The sequence below is a fragment of the Odocoileus virginianus genome, chromosome 28 (assembly GCF_023699985.2).
Source record: "Odocoileus virginianus isolate 20LAN1187 ecotype Illinois chromosome 28, Ovbor_1.2, whole genome shotgun sequence".
NCBI classification, from domain to species: Eukaryota; Metazoa; Chordata; class Mammalia; order Artiodactyla; family Cervidae; genus Odocoileus; species Odocoileus virginianus.
The window spans coordinates 25,143,809-25,152,160 of record NC_069701.1 but is presented as its reverse complement, the minus strand read 5'-3'; positions in this window follow the sequence as shown (position 1 = coordinate 25,152,160).

Sequence of the window (8,352 nt, the reverse complement as noted above, 5' to 3'; positions counted from 1 at the left end):
TTCATACTTTATAAAATAGACTAGTCCTATATAATGCTTTTGTTCCTGTTTTATTTGGAAAGTAATTACTGTACATCTTCCTCTGGTAGCTCAGTGGTAAATAATCCACCAACCAATGCAGGAAACTTGGGTTCAGTCCCTGGGTTGGGAAGACCCCCTGGAAAAGGAAATGGTAACCCACTCCAGTCTTCTTGACTGGAAAATCCCATGGACAGAGGAGCCTATAGGGCTACAGTCCATGAAGTCACAAAGAGTCAGACTTGACTCAATGACTAAACAGCAGCAACAATTTTTACAGTGCTCTTTTTACTTAAATATGTGTATACTTTGGATGACTTTTGATGCTGTCCTTGAAAATCTTTGGAGACCAGAATCTGCCTCCTCATCCTTAAACCAGTGTAGTCCTTATGCCCCATCCCTTTCCCAAGGGATCCTGGTCCAGGGTAGCTATATGGAAGGCACTAAGTGTGTTCTGCACAATTGCTCCAAAGCTAAAGGCAGCTTGTGAGCACAGGGCTGGTACTATGGGGGTGTTCAGCCCAGATCCCAGGGAACAAATGCTGAGCAGACATAATCTCTTAGTGCTATTCAGGTGCAAGTTTGGAAATTTCACTCACCTGGTTAGAACCCATACCTTCCCCCCCACCCCTCATATCTCACCTTCTAGTTTCTGCCATATCTCCCAGCAGGTAATGTGCCATATTGTTGTTCAAGGTTATTTTGGAAAAACAAACAGCTCTAGTGGGGCATCATTCACATAGTATGCAATTCGCTCATAAATTATATACAAAGTTATTTATCCTGAATGGATTTTGAGATTCCCATGTCAAAGACCCCATTTCCTTAAATATCCAATGGGAGCAACCTAGTAGGGGTATTTCTTTCCCCAGATGGCATGGAGGGCAAGTACTTAGAGCCAGACTTTTCCCCTCAACTCCTAGGTCCTACTGTGTCTTACATACCTTGGTCGCAGCCCATTCTACCCTGACTTCCACTTCCCTGTGTGTTTCTCTGCAGTTCCAGCCACCGTATGTAAGGTCTGCACTATTTTTAAGAAGGGCATATGTTTGCATGGGGAGGGGAACTGCACTGCCGAAGAAGGCCCCGGTTGCAGAACTTCCGATATGTTCTTCTTCAATGTGAAAGGTAATGCTGTCACGTAGGGCTTTTCTGCCTTGAGCGGGCACCTCATTCCTGACCCTGGGGAAGGGCTGCAGTCTGAGGGGCCCTCCCTGGGTGGTGGATATGTCTCTGGTCTGAGGCTGGGCTGGATGTGGCTGGGAGAGGTTCCAGGTACGGTTCTCCGGTGCTGAGCGTCAACATCCTTCCCATCCAGATGGCTGGCTCTACAACCACACGCAACTGGACTGTTACGATAAATGTAGAGCTTGGAACTTGCTGCGCGGACACTTCAAAGTTTCAAGTTTTTGCTGTAAAGGCCGAGATTTCTGCAATATGTACAGAGGAAGATCACTGCATTGGAAGAATCACTAACTGCTAATTCCCTGTCAGAGGCGGTGTCCCTTCACCCTTCTCTTCCCTGCGTCTCTTGTCCTGGATCCTTCCACACTCTCTCCTGCAGAGCATTCAGTGTCCTCCTCTCTCCTCCAAGATTCCCTCCTCACTTCCCTCCTGGCCGCCAGCTCCTTCCCCTCAACACCAAGTGCTCTCGGCTCAGCCCACCCTTGGTTCATCTCTGGCTTCCTTCACATCTGTAAATCACCATCCCACCCTCATCCCTCACAGTTACTCTGCTCCTCTGGACACCTGGTTTCTGATCCCACCCACTCAGAAGTGACTGCAATGTGCCCAGAAAGGGGATGGGTTCCATTTTCCACATCAGGAGTTCCTGGGGTAGTGGAAAACTCAGGAAAATGTGTCCACCTGGCAGATGGACAGAGAGGCCTCAAAGTCCAAGAAGATACCAAGTACCGAGGTCCAAAGAAGAAAAAGTAGGATCATCAGATTTAGATGCTACACACATGCTCAGAATCTATTGACAGCTTTGGTGATAAGGCTTACAGAGTTTCTCTAGGGAGTGAGGTGGGAAAGGGGGTGGACAAGTCATTGACACTAGAGGCTACCCAAAGAAAAAGTGGGTCAAGGTCACTCTGCAAAAACGGTCATGGGTGACGGTCCTGGAAGCTGGTGGGGAAGCAGGACAGAAGAGCTGGATTCAGTGTTTCCATGATGACGTGCTTGTTATTGGCAGAGTGGGTTCCATGGAGAAGTGGAACTGAGGCCACCTCACAGCTGGTTGAGGCATGAATGGACCAGGACAGGAGGACGCAGTGAGGGTGGGCAGCCCTTCCAAGGAGTTTGGGAAGAACTGGGAATGCGGAATAGCACCTTTATAAGAACAACGAGTTTAGTAAATTGGCAGGCATAGGAAGATTTATGTCTTCTCTTTAGTGTAAAAATGCTTCTATTATTATGACTAGAAATATCTGTCACCATCTTATTATCATTCTCGCTCTGCGTGTGTTTTTTCTGACCTTTTGACCTCTCTTTTCTCCTTTGTGTTATTTCCTCTCTCCTTACCCTTTTCCTTTATTTTCTTTCCCTAACCACTCATGATGCAAGAATATTATCATCTTACTTTACTTTTTTACTATAATCTTATACTTCTCTTTCATAAGTTAAAACAAAGTATGAATAATGTTTTTTTCTTTTGTAGAGTCTAAAAATTCATGTTTGTATGATTTTTTAATTTCAGTAAAATTTTTTGAACTTGTGGGAAAGTCTTCTGTATAGCCTACTTCTATTTTCAGAATGTCAAGTGTAAATATTTTTATGGTATTTTCTCCCTAAAATTGAGGTGAGATAGAAAATAAAATATAAGGCCAGTTAGATTAGCCTTTGTAGGGCACCACCTAAGCCAGAGCTTTGTCTTTAAACTCTAAAATATAGCCAGGACGTGGAAGCAACCTGAATGTTAATCAACAGATGAATGATTAACAAAAATGTGGTACATATATGCAATGGAATATTACTCATCCTTGAAAAGGAATGAAATTGGGTCATTTGTAGTGACATGGACAGAACTAGAGTCTGTCATGAAGAGTGAAGTAAGTCAGAAAGAGAAAAGCACATGTCATATATTAATGCATATATATGGAATCTAGAAAACTGGCACTGATGAACCCACTTCCACCCTGGTCTATGCAAACTTGAAGGATGTATTGATGATAATAGTGCATAGGACACAATTCACACTGTGATATTGGAAAGGGGCATGTTATCACTGGGGAAGCTAGGAAAAGAGCGTGGAAAGCAGATAATGAGCTGGCGAAAACTTCTCATGGAAGTTTATGCTCCTCAAACATCCTGATGGTGCTTCCTCAGGGAAGGATCTTGGTGCCATTGTGAAAAACTCTACAAATAACAAATGTTGTAGAGGATGAGGAGAGGGAAGCCTCCACACTGCTGGTGGAGATGTAAACTAGTGCAGCTACCATGGAAAACAGTCCAAATATATATATATATATATATATATATATATATATATATATAAAATCCAGAAATCCCACCCCTGAACATATATCTGGAGAAAACTCTAATTCAAAAAGATGCATGCAGCCCAGTGTTTGTAGGAGTACTGTTCACAATAGCCAAGACGTGGAAAAAACCTAAATGTCCATCAACAGATGAATTGATAAAGAAGATGTGGTACACATACACAATAGAATATTACATAGCCATAAAAAAGAACAAAATAAGGCCATTTGCAGCAATGTAGAAAAATCTAAAGATTATTATACTAAGTGAGGTAACCAGAAAGAGAAAAACATATACCACACGCCATCCCTTGTATATAGAACCTAAAATATGACATAAATGAACGTATTTACTAAACAAAAATAGACTCAAGGCTTCCCCTGTGGCTCAGATGGTAAAGAATATGCCTGCAACTCAGGTTTGATCCCTGGATCATGAAGATCCCCTGGAGAAGGAAATGGCAACCCACCCCAGTATTCTTGCCTGGAGAATTCCATGGACAGAGAGGCCTGGCAGGCCACAGTCCATGTGATAGACTCACAAAGAGTTGGACACAACTGAGTGACTAGCACTTTCACTTTGGAAAACAAAGGTATGATTAACAAAAGTGAGAGTGGATAGTTGTGGGACTATTTATAAGTTTGGGAGTAGTAGATACACACTCCTATACATAAAATAGATAAACAACAAGGTCCTACTGTTTTGCACAGGAAACTATATTCAGTATCCTGTGATAACCCAGAATGGTAAAGAATATGAAAAAGGATATATATATATATGTGTGTGTGTGTGTGTGTGTGTGTGTGTGTGTGTGTGTGGTCTGTCTATGTAAAGCTGAATCACTTTCCTGTACCCCAGGAACTAATACAGTAATGTAAATCAACTATGCTTTTTTAAAAAGACTTTTATACTTTACTTCAAGGACAGTAAATGTGAATCACCAACAACTAACTATACTTTTTAGAAAAGATTTAGGGAATGTGGCCCAACTGGAAAATGCCTGTGACAGCTATCTGATTATGCTGAAATAAAATGGAAAAGTGATATGACTAAAATAGCTCCACTTGTGTATCTGAACCTCACATAAATCATTTAGAAGTATTGTAAGTTAAATCCACACCACAAAAGGCCATGCTTGCCTCAAAGAAGAATATACTGCCCCACATTCCTGGCTGGCCTTCCTTCATCCATTCTTCCTCATAATTTCTTAAACAACATTCCATAATGCATCCACACTAGGCTGCACTGGAAGATAATGGTCAGTTTAAATGGTGGAGTTACTCTGGATAAGACATGCACCTCCGTGAATGATGTGTTGTGAAATTTTTCTGGTTTTTCAGGAGAGGAAACTTCAGAGGTCCATCAGAAATTGAGAGCTTGATAATGTCATATATTAAATTTATCCTGAGCCTGTGAGACTTCCAAAGTTGGGAGAGATCTAACAGTTAGTTCTAATTCACGGTATTCCAAGCTTACTTAGCAAACTCCCCTTTCACTCCCCAGAACTTCAGTCTGTTGCTGCTGCTGCTGCTAAGTCACTTCAGTCGTGTCCGACTCCATGTGACCCCATAGATGGCAGCCCACCAGGCTCCCCCGTCCCTGGGATTCTCCAGGCAAGAACAGTGGAGTGGGTTGCCATTTCCATCTCCAATGCATCAAAGTGAAAAGTGAAAGTGAAGTCGCTCATTCGTGTCCGACTCTTAGCAACCCCATGGACTGCAGCCCACCAGGCTCCTCTGTCCATGGGATTTTCCAGGCAAGAGCACTGGAGTGGGGTGCCATTGCCTTCTCCAGAGCTTCAGTCTAGAGATAAATTATATGGTCAGTTGACCTAGAGGTCATCAGGCACAATCTCTGTCTCAGTGCAGGAATCTTCTCCAGGGCAGCAGCCAGACAAGTGGCGTCTAGAACTACCACAGGCTTCCAGGCCCACGCTGATCTCCATCAGATCTTGCAGTAATGTGTCTAGGTAGAAACCCATCCAGGAAGTGTCCCAGCCAGAGATCAGACTCAGAAATTAGGTGAATCTGGGTTTGAAGACTCATTCCAACATCTACTGGCTATGAAACCCTGTGTGTGTATGTGGTAAGTTGCTTCAGTCGTGTCCGACTCTGTGCGACCAGGCTCCTCTGTCCATGGGGATTCTCCAGGCAAGAATACTGGAGACCTTGGCAAGTCATTAATCTATAGGCCCCAGTTTCCCCATCAGGGAAATAGGGAATATAACACCACTTAAGTCACTCGGTTCTGCATTCAATTCTTTATATTCATCTTCTGTTTAACTACTAACTAGAAAATCCAGTTAAGAAAATTTTAATTTAAAAACTGGAACTAAGTAATAGCACAGGTTTATATTTAGTGACCTCTCTTCTCTGCCTGTTTCTTGGGCTCCTTTTTATTCACTACAAGGACTAATGTTAATGCTGAAGCTCCAGTTCTTTGGCCACCTAATGCAAAGAGCCGATTCATTGGAAAATACCCTGATGCTGGGAAAGATTGAAGGCAAAAGGAAAGGGGGTGGCAGAGGATGAGATGTTTAGATAGTGTCATCGATGTCATCGACTCAATGAACAGGAATTTGAGCAAATTCTGGGAGATAGTGGAGGACAGAGGAGCCTGACGTGTTGCAGGCCATGGGGTCCCAAAGAGTCAGACACAACTGAGTGACTAACACTTTCACTTTCCCTGAGAAACAGAAAAAGTTTCATCAACTGGGGATTTACTCTGAGAGCCTGTGATACTTCCTGGAACGAGGAGTCAGTGGTAGAAGAGCACTGAGCTTTCTATTTTATTTTTTATTTTAGCACCGAGCTTGTTAAAAGACCCTAACAGTGTACGTGTTTCCAAGCTTCTCCGCAGTTGTTCCACCTTCTCTCCCACCCCGTCCTGGGTCCATGAGTCTGTTCTCTATGTCTGCATCTCCACTGCTGCCCTGCAAATACACAGCACCATATGTGAAATAGACAGCCAGCGGGAATTTGCTCTATGATTCAGGGAGCTCAAACTGGGGCTCTGTGACAACCTAGAGGGGTGGGATGGGGAGGGAGGTGGGAGGGAGGCTCAAGAGGGAGGGCGCATATGTATACCTATGGCTGATTCATGTGGATGTATGGCAGAAACCAGCACATATTTTAAAGCAATTATCCTTCAATTGAAAAAAAAAAAAAAGACTCTGTTGGTGGACCTGCTCTGCCAATGACTGGCCCCTGTCTCTACCAAGGATAGGACTTCCCTGATAGTTCAGTTGGTAAAGAATCTGCCTGCAATGCAGGGGATTCCGGTTCACTTCCTGCGTTGGGAAGATTTGCTGGAGAAGGGACAGGCTACCCACTCCAGTATTCTTGGCTTCCCCGGTGGCTCAGCTGGTAAAGAATCCACCTGCAATGCAGGAGACCTGGGTTCAATCTCTGGGTTGGGAAGATTCCCTGGAGAAAGGAAAGGCTGCCCTCACCAGTATTGTGGCCTGGAGAAGTCCATGGACTGTATAGTCCAGGGGGTCGCAAAGAGTCGGACATGACTGAGTGACTCACTTTTCACTTTCTACCAAGGACTACTATAAGGCCATAGCCCTGGGGTGGGGGAGGCGGGGGCCCTTTGACCTACTTAAGGAACTGCCTCCTGAGGCCGATGGACAAGCTGCTAGGGCTGAGTGCAGCTCTAGTTCTGTCTCCTGCCTGGTGAGTGCTGGGTGGGTGGGGAGGCTCACAGCCTAGTGACCCTGGTAAACTGGTCAGCTGGCTCAGAGGCTCCACCCAAGGAAGAACTGCCTCTTGAAAGCCATGTACTACATTTCCATCATCTTCGTGTAAAACACATTCTTTTAAACAATTTTTTAAAAACACATCAAAAAACCATAACAGAGTATAGCAGATTCACTTTGATGTATACCTGAAAATAACACAGCTTTGTAAATTAACTATGCTATAATAAAAAAAAGGGAAAAAAATGCTGATACAAATACATTTAAATTTTTTTCAGTTTTTAAAAGTTTTAAAATGTACTTAAGATGTTAAACTTAGATGTATTAAAACTTATTTGCTAAAAAAAAAAAAAACCAAAAAACTATAACAGAGTGATCAGCTCATCACAGGTAGCCTGGGACTTTCCTGACTTTAGCACTGAAAGTCTCACATCCTGGAAAAACTCTTTTTTCTCAGGCAAATGTGAGATGGTTAAACATTTACGTACATGACAATAGAAGTATAGGGACTAACATGCTTATGTTGATTGTTGTTGTTCAGTCATTCAGTTGTGTCTGACTCTTTGCAACCCCATGGACTGTAGCACAGCAGGCTCCCCTGTCCTTCACGATCTCCTGGAGTCTGCCCAAACTCATGTCCGTTGAATTGGTGATGCCATCTACCCATGTCACCCTCTGCTGCAAGCTTCTCCTGCCCTCAGTCTTTCCCAGAATCAGGGTCTTTTCCAATAAGTCGGCTCTTCGCATCAGGTGGCCAAAGTATTAGAGCTTCAGCTTCAACATCAGTCCTCTCAATGAATATTCAAGGTTGATTTTCTTTAGTATTGAGTGTTTTGATCTCCTTATATTGATTAACTCTGGTTAATAGATTATTTAATAGTTTATTTTACTTGTATTGTACATGACCTTATATACTTTTTTTTGAGTCCAGAAAAGTTTGGTTATATTCTCAGCATAGGAATGGTGGCAATGCTTCTTATGGACAATGCACTTTCTTTTTTTCAATTTTTATTTTATATTGAAGTATAGTTGATTAATAATGATGTTTTAGTTCCAGGTGTACAACAAAGTGAATTAAAAAAAATAGATACATGTATAACTGAATCACTTAGCTACAGACCACTTTGCTGTAGACAAGACTTTTAAAACTTGTC